A 15,862-nucleotide genomic window follows, 5' to 3' on the forward strand; every position below is an offset into this window, starting at 1 on the left:
AACTAGCATTTATTAAGTACCAACCATCAATTTTATAAGTGCTGGAGATGCAAAGAATGGCAAAAGACAGTTCATGCTCTCAAGGAGCTCCCAGAGGGATAGAGGAGAAAACATGAAAACAACTCTGTACAAACAAGATTTTTTTTACTTTATAACAAATTAAATGTGTTTAATTTATACATTTAATGTAATGGTAAATTAAGAATTATCAACAGAAAATGCATGAGTCTCAGGAGTGAGGAGGGAAGGCTTCTTAAAAAAGATGGGATCGAGACTGGCCTCTCCCACCCACTCCCAACAATAGCATGAAGCCCACTATGCTCAGCCCCTTCCTGAAGTTCCTAATCATCTCCTTGCTGCTACCTCCACTGATGGGGAGCTTCCTTTTCAAAGGATGTCCAAGTCCTACAAAGGCAACCCACAAAAGTGCTTCACCTCTTCCCCCTGATTTGAGTGACACACTTACTAGTACTGAGAACTCTGCAGATACAGGGACCACTTTGAAGGATTCAGCTGGAAGCTAGAAACCAGGCCTATGCCCTAAGGACCCTCTTCCACACAAAGAGCTATGCCATGGAGATAATCCCTGCCCCCCTGGACGGAAATGTTGCGGCACAGGCTGTGGGCACATATGCTAGGGAAACATTGAAGGAGGGTAGGTTGGCCATTGTCCACTTATCCTCCATAGCTTTTGTATAGTGGGCTGCAAAATTAATGACAACTGTCCACATGGAGAGAAATGCTGCAAGTCTGGCTGTGGCCAGTTCTGTATGGCCTGTGTCCTAGATCAAAACTCCACCCAGACTCCTGAAGAGAAGCCTGCCTCTCAAAACTTTACTTAGACTCCAATACCTGGAATACCTGCTGTTCCAGATACTTAGGTAAGCTAGGTGACCTGATGCTCCAGAGCTTCCTCAACTCCAGGAATGGCTAGACTTCAGTTGACTCCTAGGGTCCCTGACCTTGAGGAATGGATGGCTCTACTTATTGGCCTCTCAGATCTGCCCCCATTGGTCTCCTAGGACCCTGCTACACAGCTTTGGGGAGGGAGGGGATTCTCCAGGCTGATTTCCACCCCATTAAATGCTGATGTTTGCACTCCCTACCTGTTATACTTCTGGGAAGAGGGTTTGAGATTATAAAAAAGATATGCAAATTCATGAAAAAAAAAAGATGGGGTCTTTGCAGAGACTTGAAGGAAGCCAAGGAAACTAAGAGGTAAGGATGAGAAGGGAGAAAAATCTAGTCCTGGGTAATAGTCATTGAAAATGCTTAAAGTCAGGAGATGGAGTGCATTGTTTGAGAAAAACAGAGAGTTGCAACAAGCCAGCATCACTCCTTCAGAAAGTATGTGTGGGGGGCAGCTAGGTGGCACAGTGGATAAAGCACTGGCCTTGGATTCAGGAAGACCTGAGTTCAAATCTGGCCTCAGACACTTGACACTTAACTAGCTGTGTGACCCTGAGCAAGTCACTTAACCCTCATTGCCCTACCAAAAACAAACAAACCAACAACAATAACAACAACAACAAAAAAAACCCCAAAAAACAAAAGAAAGTAAGGGTGGTTCACTTGTAAGTGGAAAGGTAGGAGGCGACCTGGTTGTGAATCAGAAGATTTTATATTTGATACTAGACTTGATAAGGAGCCACTGAAGTATATTAATTACGGTGATGATATTTTCATATTTGTTCCTTATAAAGATTCATTTTATAGATGAATGAAGGATTAAGTGGAGTGGGGAGAGACTCGAGGCATTTAAAACAAGAAGTCTTTGCAAATCCATTTATGAAGTAATTATGACCTATGCTATAATGGCAGCAGTATTGGAGCAGAGAAGGACCTTTTGGGACTTGGCAAAATGTTATGTATGAGGGGTGAAGGAGAGTGAGGAGTATAAGGGGACACCAGTGTTGACTGGGAGGATGGTGGTACACTTTACATTAATAAAGAAGTTTGGGAGGAGGGGCTTTTTGGAGGGAAAGTATGAATCAGTGTTGTCAAAGATTTAGATTCCCAAAGACAGGAAATGTTAACACCTGCATAGTAGACATTGGCATAGATAGTGGCAAACAAAGGACTAGTATTGTTTTTGTTAACTGCAATCTGGAAATAATTGAGCTTCTGACTTTGTCTGCCAGTACAGCATCCAGCAATCAATGGGTTACTCTCAAGAAAGGTTTGGAACATTAAGAAATGTGTTTGGGGGGCAGCTAGGTGGTGCAGTGGATAGAGCATCAGCCCTGGAGTCAGGAGGACCTGAGTTCAGGTCTGACCTCAGACACTTAATACTTACTAGCTGTGTGACCCTGGGCAGGTCAATTAACCCCAATTGCCTCACTAAAAAAAAAGAAAGAAAGAAAGAAAGAAAGAAAGAAAGAAAGAAAGAAAGAAAGAAAGAAAGAAAGAAAGAAAGAAAGAAAGAAAGAAAGAAAGAAAGAAAGAAAGAAAGAAAGAAAGAAAGAAAGAAAGAAAGAAAGAAAGAAAGAAAGAAAGGAAAAAAGAAAGAAATGTGGTTGGGAAGATGGCAGAGAGAAGTCAGGAAGTTCTTGAGCTTTCCCAAATTTTCCTCAGAAACAATATTAAATTTAAGCCTCTAAATGGATTCTGGAGCATGAGAACCAACAGAATGATGGTGTGAAACAATCTTATGGCTTAAGATAACCTAGAAGGACATCAGGAAAGGTCCATCTGACCTGGGCAAAAGGGGAGTCTAGCTTAGCTCAGAGGGTGTCTGGGCAAATCAGAGGAATACTCTTAGCCACAACACAGATCAGCAGCTGAGAGCCCTTGGTCCTAGCTCAACGAAGGAGTAGCACAGCAGGCCAGTTATGAGGCCACCGGCTTCAATGAACAAGGCAATCTGCCAGCTACGGTATCCAATATACAACAGGTGCAACTTGGTTGGACCACCCCAGGGCACTGAGCAAGCTGCAAGCCACTGAGGCCACTGAGTAGAAAGCTAGTGATCAGGCCCCTGCCCCCCAGCAAAAAAAAAAAAAAAAAAAAAAAAAAAAAGTTTGGCACAATATACCCTGTACCCTGGGAGCAGAGCTTAATGTTAGAAGGCACAAAATAGCCTAAAATATGAATGATAAACAGAAAAGAACTCTTACCATTGAAAACTACTATGGTGACAAGGTAGACCAAAACACAAACTCATAAGAGGAAAAGAATCTCAAAATGCCAACATTAGAAGCTTCAAATAGAAGAACGAATCAGTCTTGAGATAAAAAATTCCTCTTGGAAGAGCTCAAAAAAGGATTTTATAAATCAAATAAGATGTAGAAGAAAAGTTGGGGACAGAAATGAAAGTTATGCAAGAGAGAATCAATTCTTGGAAAACTAAAATAACTCCTTAAAAGAGACCCCAAAAGGAAAACTCCAAGGAATATTGTAGCCAAATTCCAGAATTATCAAGTGAAGGAGAAAATACTCCAAGCAGCCAGAAAGAAGCAATTTAAATATGGAGCCACAGTCAGGATTGCTCAGGCCCCAGAAGCTTCAACATTAAAGGATCCCAAGGCTTGGAATATGATATTCCAGAAGGCAAAGGAGCTTGGACTGCAGCTAAGAATCTATTAACCAGCAAAACTGATCATTTTCTTTCAGGGGAAAAGATGGACATTCAATGACATTGGGGACTTTCAAGGTTTCCTGTGGAAAAGATGAGAACTGAATAGAAAATTCAATCTTAACATATAAAACTCGAGAGAAGTTTTAAAAGGTAAACAGGGAAAAAAAAGTTACTCAATTAGGTTAAACTGTTTACATCCCTACATGGGAAGATAATAGTTATTTATTTTTATTTTTATTTTTTTTTTGCGGGGCAATGGGGGTTAAGTGACTTGCCCAGGGTCACACAGCTAGTAAGTGTCAAGTGTCTGAGGCCGGATTTGAACTCAGGTACTCCTGAATCCAGGGCCGGTGCTTTATCCATAGTGCCACCTAGCCGCCCCCGGAAGATAATAGTTATAACTCTTGAGAATTGTAAATATATTGGGGCAGAGAGAGGGATTATACACAGAGGGTATAAATATAAATTGTCTTTGATGTGATGACATAAAGGAAATTAAGGGGTTAAAAAGGGAGCCTACACGGAGAAGATGAAAGGAGAGGTGGAATGGGGTGAATTATATCATATGAAGAGGGGAAAAAATATTACAATAGAGGGAAAGAAGGGAGGGGTGAACATTGTTTCAACCCTACTCTCATTAGATTTGATTCAAAGAGGGAATAACATATACATTCATTTGGATAAAGAAACTTATCTTATTCTTTAGGGAAATAAAAGGGAAGGGGAAGAGGGGACTGATAGAAGGGAGAGCAAAATCAAGGGAGAAAAGGATAAAGAAAAGGGAGGGGGTGATAAAAAGGGAGGGCAGATTCGTGGAGGCAGGGGAAAGAAGCAAAACAGTGAGGAGGAATAGGGTGAAAGAATGAAGGGAAGTACAAAGGGGGTAAATAGAATGGAGGGGAATAGATAGTTAGTAATAATAACTTTAAATGTGAATGGGATGAACTCTGCTATAAAATGGAAGCGAATTGCAGAGTGGATTAAAAGGCAGAATCCTACAATATGCTGTTTACAAGAAACACATTTGAAACAGAGAGATACACACAGAGTAAAGGCTAAAGTAAAAAAAAAGCAGGTGTAGCAATCCTTATCTCAGACAAAGCACAGGCAAAAATAGATCTCATTAAAAGACATAAGGAAGGAAACTAGATCTTACTAAAAGGCACTATAGATAATGAAGGAATATCAATATTAAATATGTATACACCAAGAGGTATAGCATGCAAATTCTTAGAGGAGAAGTTAGAGTTACAAGAGGAATTAGACAGTAGTACTATACTAGTGGGGATCTGAATCTTCTCTCAGAATTAGATAAATATAGTGGGAAAATATATAAGAAAGAAGTGAAAGAGGTAAATAGAATACTAGAAAAGTTAGACATGATAGATGTCTGGAGAAAACTGAATGGGGATCTAAAGGAATATACCTTTTTCTCAGGAGTGTCTGGAACATTTTCAAAAATTGACCAAGTATTAGGGCACAAAATCATCATAGTCAAATGTAGAAAGGCAGAACAATGATCATGACCAATAAAAATAACATGTACAAAAGAGCCATGGAAGAGTAGAATGAAAATCAATTGGAAACTAAATAATTTCCTTCTAAAGAATGAATGGGTCAAACAACAAATCATAGAAACAATAACTTTATCCAAGAGAATGACAATAATGAGACAGCATACCAAAATTTATGAGATGCAGGCAAAGCAGTGCTTAGGGGAAAAATTTATAGCTCTAACTGCTTACATGAACAAAAAAGAGAAAGAGGAGATCAATGAATTGGGCATGCAACTTTAAAAGCTAGAAAGAGAACAAATTAGAAATCCCCAATTAGATACTAAACTAGAAATCCTGAAAATCAAAGGAGAAACTAATAAAATTGAAAGCAAGAAAATTATAGAATTAATCAATAAAACTAATACCTGGTTTTATAAAAAACAATAAAATACATAAAATATTGGTTAATTTGATTTAAAAAAGAAAGAAGAAAACCAAATTACCAGTATCAAAAATGAAAGGGGTGATGTGAACACCAATGAAGTGGAAATTAAATCAATCATTAGGAATTATTTTGCCCAACTGCATGCCAATAAATTTGACAATCTAAATGAAATGGATAAATATTTACAAAAAAATACAAACTGCCCAGGTTAACTGAAGAGGAAATAAAATCCTTAAATAAGCCCATATTAGAAAAAAGAAATTGAACAAGCCATTAATGGGTTTACAGGTGAATTCTACCAAACATTTAAAGAACAATTAATTCCAATATTATACAAATTATATGGAAAAATTGGTGAAGAAGGAGTTCTACCAAATTCATTTTATGACACAAATATGGTGGTGATACCAAAACCAGGCAGAGCAAAAACAGAAAGATAACTATAGACCAATTTCCCTAATGAATATTGATACTAAAATCTTAAACAAGATATTAGTAAGGAGATTACAGAAAGTGATAACCAGGATAATACACTATGACCGGGTGGGATTTAAACCAGGAATTCAGGGCTTGTTCTACATTAGGAAAACTATCAACATAATCAACCACATCAATAAGAAAACTAACCAAAATCATATGATTATCTCAATAGATGCAGAGAAGGCTTTTGACAAAATACAACACCCATTCCTAATAAAAAACACTAGAGAAAGCACTGGCCTTGGAATCAGGAGTACCTGAGTTCAAATCCAGCTTCAGACACTTGACACTTACTAGCTGTGTGACCCTGGGCAAGTCACTTAATCCACATTGCCTCACCAAAAAACCAAAACAAACAACAAAAAAAGAATGCTTGTAGAGGGTTTTGTTAAGGAGATAGTGAATGAAGATATATGATTACTTTGAGAAGAAAAGGGTAGAAGAGATTAACTCTTGGTAAATTGACTAAATTACTATTTATTTATCTATGAAGAATAGATTGATAGCATCACCTGAGAGTATAGAGAAGGGATATCATGGAAATCTTAAGGACATTAAAGATTTGACTGTCTCTGTGTAGACGAGGTGGATTGAAGGAGTTAAAAAGATTAAGGAATTAGGAAGTGGGCATAATTAAGGGAGCATCAATAGTATGTTGAAGTTTCCTAGAAAGAGGTCATTTATTGTTATATAAAGACTGTCGGTCAGGTGGTAAGCTCATTAAGCAAGGAATGAAAATTTCCTTGGGATTTATAAACCATAGCTACTGGGGTTTGAATTGGGTGATTGATTTAGATAATATGAACTTAAAGAGAGAAGAGCTTGCTGAGTAGTAGAAATACAATGAGATCCTGGAAAGGATAATGGGATAATGGAGAGTAAGTGCTATCCTGACTTCCTGACATCATGGATAATGAGTTGAGGGAAGGGTATAAATTAATGTATAACCAGAATGTGAAAGGGTAATTAAAGATTAAATGTCATCATGAGGGAGCTAGATCTTATTAAATTCCATGAGATGGAAGGGGTGTTAAAATTGAAGATTTTAGGTAAAATCAAGTTTGTTATTTATGGAACAAGCATTTCAAAGAGTACAACTCAGGCAAAATTCCGTAGATATCATTTGCCTGCATTTTATCAAAGCATTTGGTAAATTAACATTTTATTCCATTGTAAACTATAAAATTGACTAAGTGATAATATGGATAGATTGATTTGGAACTTATGGAATGGACAGATTAAAAGTGGAATCATTAATAATTCAACATCATTTCAGCAGGATGTCTCCAAAGACAACCTCTCCTCAACCATTATTTCACACCATTCCTACCTATGCTTCATTTCTTTCCTCGACTCCAGATTTTTCCATTTCCTCATCAGGTGCCATATCCCCCAGGAGAACTTTTCTCACAACACATCCACCCCAAGTCTGGATCAATTAACCATGATCAAATTACTTTTTTCTTTTTGTCCAGGATGTGGTGATACAATCTACTTCTTTATTTCCCCACGAATCATCCTTTTTTAAATTTCTAGTAAAATCTAGGCAACAAGCATTCATTCACTATTATGTGTTACATAATATGCTAAAGTATAGATATGTTAAGAAAGGCAAAAGTAGTTCTTGCCCTCAAGGAAATTGTGTTTGGAGGGGTTTTGGGGGAGAGCTCAGGGAAGTCCTTTCCTTTCCTCAGAAATCTTGCCTCCGCCCCAGGAAAGTAATCTAATGGTGGAATTATCATATGGACTATTAGGTACAAAATATGTGTACAAGATAAATTATAGATAATCACAGGGGAAAAGCATTAGAATTAAAGAAGACTGAGAAAGTCTTCTTGAAAATAGTTATATATTAGATGAAATTGAAAAGAATATTGGGGAAATATATAAGATAGATATAAAAGCAGAATTCGAGACATGTGGGAGAGCCAGAAATTTCTGGAGTCAGGAGATGAGTACCTTGTTCAAGGAACAGTGAGGAAGTCAGTATCACAGAATAACTGACCATATAGAGGGGATATTGTAAAGGTAAGAATGGGTCAGGTTATGAAGGAATTTAAATGCCAAAGCTAAATGGAGGAATTAAAATTTTATCCTGGATTTAATGGGAAGCCACTGGAGTTAATTGAATGAGAACTTGTGTGAATGTACAGATCTGAACTTTCAAAACCAAAATGCCCCACCTTGGTTACCATTATCCTGTGTATGCTGCCGCACTCATTAGAATGTAAGTTCCTTGGAACCAAAGACTGTCTTTTTCTTTTCCTCCTCTCCTCTCCTCTCCTCTCCTCTCCTCTCCTCTCCTCTCCTCTCCTCTCCTCTCCTCTCCTCTCCTCTCCTCTCCTCTCCTCTCCTCTCCTCTCCTCTCCTCTCCTCTCCTCTCCTCTCCTCTCCTCTCCTCTCCTCTCCTCTCCTCTCCTCTCCTCTCCTCTTCTCTCCTCTCCTCTCCTTTTCCTATCTTTTCCTTTCCTTTCTTTTTTCTTTTCTTTTCCTTTCCTTTCTTTTCTTTTTTATGCTTTTCTCTTCTTTTTTGCCTGTTCTGCTTTTCTTCTTTTCTTTTCTTTCCTCTTGGCTTCTCATCTCTTTTCTTTCATTCCTTCCCTTTTTATTAGTATTAGAAGTGCTTGGTACCTGAAGTAAGCCCTTGGCAAATATTTTTTTTTCATTTATTGATTTATTCCAATAGATTGCCCCAGAGTTTTGTGTTTGTATCTATGCTGTTTTAAAAATTTTATCAGTGGTTTGTTTTATGCTTAACGTATTTGCATATGGTACAAAGTTTAGAGGGATTGCTAATATATAATATAATAAAAACAGGATCAAAAAGATATTGATGGGCTAAATCATTATCTGAATATATCATTTAAATTTAATAGAGAAAAATGTAGAACTTTATCATGGATTCAGAATTATAGCCTCACACTATTAAGATGGGGGAAGCATGGTTAGCTACTCATTTGAAAAAAAGATCTGTGGGTTTCAGTAAGCTGAAAATTCATTATGAATCAGCAGTTGAATTGGCAGCTAAGGGAACTAATTTGATTTGGGTCTGCATAACATAGGCATAGATTCCAGAATTAAGGAGCTAATCATTGCTATTCTGTATTCTACCGTGCTCAGACCCCACTTAGAATATTGTATTTAATTCTGAGTGCCACAGTTTAGGAAAGACATTGATGAGCTGGAGGGGAACCAGCAAGGTTCAGGGTCTCAAGTCTATTCTGTGTAAGAATTATTTAAATAGCTAAATTTCTTAAATCTGTAAAATAAAAGATCTAGGTAAGACATGGTAGCTCTCATGTGTTTGAGGGGATGTAAAATTGAAGAAAAAAAAGGATTAGACTTTGTGCATGGCTCAAGAAGGAAGTAAGAATAAATGCAATTTGCAAAGAGGCAATATGGTTTGATGCCAGGGGAATTTTTTTCATTTCCTAACAACTGGTGTTACAAAAAGTTGAAGGGTTGTCTTGGTAGGGAATGGTTCTTCTAAAAGAGGTCTTTAGTAGAAACCTGGATGACAACTCATCACATTTGTTTTTGTGGTTTTAATCCAAATAGCTGCTATGTTCTCTTCTAAATATTGAATTTGGGGATTTTATGATCTTTATGTGAATGTTATAGAGTGATTTTATTTACTTTATAGTATCACCCCATAAGAGGTTAGGACTTGTATCATAGAATATTTAAATGTAATAGAATATTAATGTTCTTTATAAAATTATAAAAAGCACAATTTCAAAGTATGTGTATGGAAGTGAAAGTACAGTGGGGTACACTGAATGAACCAGAACAATTTGTTAAATGACTAAAATATGGCATAGAAGTAGAAACAAAACTTGTGAAAATGTAAGATTTTTAAAAATAAAAGCATTTTATTATTTTCCAGTTTCATGTAAGGAAAGTTTTCAACATTTGCTTTCATGGGAATTTTAGTTACAAATTTTTCTCGCACCCTCCCTTCCTTCCCTCCTCCCCAAGACAGAAAACAATCTAATATCGTTTATATATGTACAATCACATTAAACATATTTCTGCATTAGTTATATTGTGAAAGAAGAATCAGAGCATGAGGGAAAAACATCAAAATAGAAGGATTTTTTTAAAAATTCCCCAAAGTAGAAACAGTATGGTACAATCTGCATTCATAATCCACAGTTCTTTTTTCTGGATGTTAAGAACATTTTGTATCATGAGTTCTTTGAAATTGTTTTGGATCTTTGCACTGCTGAGAAGAGCCAAGTCTATCATCATTGTTCATCACACAATGCTGCTGTTACTGTATACAATGTTCTCCTGGTTCTGCTCCTCTCAGTCAGCATCAGCTCATGTAAGTCCTTCTATATTTCTCTGAACTCCTGCTCATTGTTTCTTACAGCACAATAGTATTCCATTATATTCATATACTACAACTTATTTAGCCATTCCCCTATTGATGGGCATTCCCTCAATTTCCAATTCTTTGCTACCACAAAGAAAGGTACTATAAAATTTTTTTGTACATGTGGGTCCTTGTACCTCTGTGATCTCCTTGGAATACAGACCCAGAAGTCGTACCACTAGGTGAAAGGGTACAAACAGTCCCATAGCCCTTTGGGTATAGTTCCAAATTGCTCTCCAGAATGGTTGGATTAGTTCACAGCTCTACCAACAATGCATTAGTGTTCCAATTTTTCCAAAATTTCTCCAACATTTATTATTTTCCTTTTTTGTCATATTAGCCAATCTGATAGGTGTCAGGTGGTACCTCAGAGTTGTTCTAATTTGCATTTCTCTAATCAATAGTGATTTAGAGCATTTTTTTTTGTGTAGTAATAGATAGCTTCGATTTCTTCATCAGAAACCCGCCTGTTCATATGCTTTAACCATTTCTCAATTGGAGAATGACTAACATTTTTATAAATTTGATTTAGTTCCTGATAAATTTTAGAAATGAGGACTTTATCAGAAATACTGGCTGTAAAATTGTTTCCCAGTTTTCTGTCTCCCTTCTAATTTTGGCTGCATTGCTTCTGTTTGTACAAAATCCTTTTTACTTTAATATAATCAAAGTCTTCCCTCTTGAATTTCATAATATTCTCTATCTCTTATTTGGACATAAATTGTTTTCCTCTCCATAGATCTAAGAGGTAAAATACTCCTTCCTCTCCTAATATATATATGGTATCACCCTTTATGTCTAAATCTTGAACCTATTTTGACCTTATTTTGGTATAAGGTGTAAGATGTTGGTCTATTCCTACTTTCTACCATATTATCTTCCAGTTTTCCCAGCAGTTTTTGTCAAATACTGAGTTCCTATCCCAGAAGCTGGAGTCTTTGTGTTTATCAAACAGTACATTATGAAGTCATTTACTACAGTGTCTCCTGTGCCTAACCTATTCCACTGATCCACCACTCTATTTCATATTTAGTACCAAATAGTGTTGATGACTGTAGCTTTATAAAATAACTTCAAATCTGGTGCAGCTATCCTACCTTCCTGTGCACTTTTTTTCATTATTTCCTTTGATATTCTTGACTTTTTTGTTCTTCCATATGAATTTTGTTATTATTTTTGTAAAACTCTATAAAATAATGTTTAGGTAGTCTGATTGGTATGGCACTGAATAAGTAAATTGATTTAGGTAGAATTGTCATTTTTATTATGTTAGCTTGGCCTATCCATGAACAATTGGTATTTTTCAAATTATAGAAATCTGATTGTATTTGTATGAAAAGTGTTTTGTAATTGTGTTCCTAGAGTTTCTGTGTTTCTCTTGGCATGTAGATTCCCAAGTGTTTTATATTGTCTACCATTACTTTAAATGACATTTCTCTTTCTATCTCTTACTGCTGAGCTTTGTTGGGCATGTATAGAAATGCTGATGATTTATGTGGATTCATTTTATATCCTACAATTTTGCTAACATTGTTGATTGTTTCAAAGTGGCTTTTTAGTTGATTCTTTAGGATTCTCTAAGTATACGATCATATCACCTGAAAAGAGTAAAACTTTTGTTTCCTCTTTCTCTATTCTAAATCCTTGAATTCTATTTTCTTCTCTTATTGCTAGAGCTAACATTTCTAGAACAATTTTTTTTTACATCAAAGAGCTATTTCTGGAGCTGGTGGTGTTCATATAAGGAAGAGTGACTAGACATAGTCACTCTAAAATAAATATACAGCAAAAATGTTTAAATGAGACATTTAAAACTCCATAACACTGAACAAAATGAAGTTTAAAGGGGAAAAAAGAGAAGTAGGGCATTTTAAAACTGTTTCGAAACTTTTGAAATTTAAATATACTTTAAAAACAAGTGTTATTCAATAGGGGTTCATGGTATCACATAAAATCTTTCTTTTCTATTTATCTTTATATTTGAAAAAAAATCACATTTGTTGATATTTAGTTCACATTAAACAAAAATTAAAATCCTAAAAAAGTAGGTCATCACTTTAAATCTTTTGTGTAACTCAAATATTCTTTCACTTTATATCTATGTTTTGTTTCTTCCATTTAAGATTGTAAGAATCTTAAGAATGAGAATCATCCATTCCCCACCCAATTCTTTCTACTCTAATACATGTATCCTTAGATTTTTTTCATGGGACCCATATTTTGAGATGCTTTAATATTCTACCTCCCCTTCCATCAATCCCAGTCCTATTTTTCTATTCCTAGTTCTGATTCACGTTGAAGCTTCTGTTTATCCATGTTCTCCTACTTCATGGTCTAGAAGTGATTTCTCTTGAGATAAAAACATAAATTAGTTGAACTCGGGGAGTAACTCTGAGACCCTATAAATCTATAAAATTAGCTACACTTTAGCATTTTAAAGGATAACTTATGTATATTTTACTAATTTACTAATTTCCTTACTGCCACTAACATACATACTCTGGCATACTCTGCACAGATGAGAAATACTCTTCTCTTATAAATATCTTTCCTTTGGGGGCTTACCTGTGTTTCCTTATTTTTCATAAAACCCATAAATTTCATGTTTTCTTGCTCTTCTATTTGTTCTTTCTTCCCAGTTCCTTCAATCCTTCCTGCTTAATGTCAAGGGTGTTGCTTAAGGCATTCCTCAGTCTGCTGTTATCAGATGGGCCTGTCTGTTGCAACTGGTCACTAGGTGAAGCTGGGTGACAATTATTCTTTTTAAAAATTATATTTTTATTTGGAAAGACATTTATTATCTCTTCTCACCCACCTCCACAATCAATATAATAAACAAAAAACTCTCATATTAATGACACCTATCCCAGCAAAATAACTTCTCAGTTTGATCATTTTCAAATATACATTTGTCATTATATATTTTAAGTCTATCACCAGTCCAGCAGGGCATAAATGGTATGATTCATTCTCAGTTCTCTGGATGATGGTTTTTCATTGAAAGAGTCAGAATTCTATAGCCTTTCAAATCTGTTTTCATTATAATGTTGTTATTCTGTACATGGTTCTCTTCTGCTCACTTCACTCTGCATCATGTCAAAGAAGTCATCCACTGAAAATTTAATATTATTAATCTCAGTCTCCTTCTTAAAAATACATATATAATGGCAGGGAGATAAAGGTGAATATATAAAAAAAAACTTGAAGCATTGGTCCAGTCTAAGTCATATTTTTTTTTCCTACAGGTAGAACATACAAAACAATTTTGAGAAGAGAATTTGAGTGAAAAGTAATGAACAAGGAGCCATCAAGGACACAGATGATTGTTCAAAAAGACATCCAAACTCAGAGGAATTCAGGTGTTTTGCATGTCAGTGAGTATTAATAACAATTAACCTTTCAAAACTGCTTTTGATAATTATTGCTGGTCTGCCACCAAGCATTATCTGATGCTGACACTGAATTTCTTGAAGAGAAGGTACGATCCCTCTAATGTTATACTGAGTAAATGATTCTGTAGTACTCCAAAGGATTTGTCATAACATTCATGTAAATTATCCTTCCAACAACATGGATCACAACCTATCTATGGCTGTCCATGCTGTCATACTCTTGTCTATGCCCTCCCATAAATTTATTGCAGGGAGTCCACCCAATACCTTCAGATTCTTCCTAGAGTTCTCTTGACACTGCATGGATATAAATGGAGCTGATATGTACTCATTACTCATTTCTCTATTTTTTTTCCTGGGCATATATTTATCAGATGATATCTTTCACAATGTCTCTCTTTCATAGGTCTTTATTTATAAAGTATTGTGGCCTTCTCAGGTCTATTATTAGCTATTTCATTCCTCTTTCTAAAAAATTCAGAGTACAGAAAATTTCAGAGTTGTCTGACTTGCAGCAATGTAATAAAAATATGGTGATTAAATAGATAATCCTTTGTTTCAAAGCAACTAGATGGTAGAGTGGATTGAGAGTGGGACCTCAAGTTAAAAAAAAAAAAGAGTCATCATCCTGAGTTCAAATCTAACTTTTGATACTTAGTAGCTGTGTGACCCTGGGCAAGTCACTTAATCCTGTTTATCTCAGTTCCCCATCTATATAATGAGCTGTAGAAGGAAAAGGCAAACCACTCCAGTATCTTTGAATAGGAAACCCTTGATTACTTCCTGAAAAGTTGGCATGACTGAAATGACTCAACAATTACAACAACACTTTAAGGAAAACCATTAAATCACTAAATTGCTATTCAGTTTTCTTAAAGTAATGTGGACCACTCTAATTATGTTACAATGCTGGGTCCAGTTTTCTATTCATTTGTAGTGTCTAAGAATACATAATATATACATACATACATATATATTGGACAAGTACTGTAGTTTGCCCATATAACTGCTTATTCTGAAGAATAAGTATTCTTTACTCACTTTTTCCCAGGGTAATAGTAAAACTGAACTGTTTTGAATAGTTATGGATCTCATTTGGGAATATAATAAAGTACCCCTCATTTCAAGAATGGCATCATCATCCTTTCTGTCCCTGAAGCTTAAAGACTTGAAGTCATCATTGATTCCTTTTTATTATGCATATTAATACAGTCTGCAAACCCTATAAATTCTATGTTACATTAACATAAGTGTATATTCCCCAACTTTTCCCTTTATTTTCAAGTCCAGCAAGGATCTAGCACATATTTTGAGATACGTGTATTTGCACAGACTAAAACTGAGGAAAATTTTATCAGTGGGTATTAACTTTTAGAAAACTAGGCAACTGAATATATATCTCAGAATTCCAATCCCTTGCTATTGTACAATAAAGTTCCACTGTTGTGAAGATATGGAACTCAAAATTGTCTCTGTTAGCCTATAAACACCAGTGCTAAACCTGAGAGATCATAGAATTATAAAATACAAGCTTGATAGACCCTTAGAGGTTATCTTGTACCACTTCTGCATTTTATAAATGAGTAATAAGAGGTAGTACAGGTTAAGTGAATATACCAATGAACACAGGATTCCAACTCAGATCATCTGATAACAAACCAGACAATCTTTCCACTTTGTCATATTGCAAAACAAATAAAATGAGGCCACTCACCTGCCACTGTGAAATAGAATCCCATAGTTAACAAATCCAAATGTGAGTATTTTATCTCTTATGCCTTGAATTCTAGAGATTCTGGAAATGAACAAAATCCTTTGTAATAATGACTTAAATCCATCTTATCTTGATTCCTATAATCACTTTCTCCTTGCTGCTATGAGATAGAATAGCTGTCTTCCTTATAGAGATTTGCAGGTGTGGATTATCAGCAGCTGTCAAGATTCACTGTCAGCTACATTATCAAAATCTGAGACTGTAAGAATATCTTCTATGTTGTGACAAAATTGACTCACTACTCTGTAGCATCTTAATTAATTGGCGAAGAAATCAGATCACATCCTTCCATTGCTCCATATTGCCCACTTATTAAAATT

At 35.7% G+C, this 15,862-nt stretch overlaps 1 pseudogene; it reads left to right on the forward strand.

Moving 5' to 3' along the window:
- The first annotated feature begins 305 nt into the window (after positions 1 to 305).
- LOC122747486 lies at positions 306 to 881 on the forward strand (annotated as a pseudogene).
- The last annotated feature ends 14,981 nt before the right edge of the window (positions 882 to 15,862 follow it).

This window comes from Dromiciops gliroides, chromosome 3 (genome assembly GCF_019393635.1).
Source record: "Dromiciops gliroides isolate mDroGli1 chromosome 3, mDroGli1.pri, whole genome shotgun sequence".
Classification (NCBI taxonomy): domain Eukaryota; kingdom Metazoa; phylum Chordata; class Mammalia; order Microbiotheria; family Microbiotheriidae; genus Dromiciops; species Dromiciops gliroides.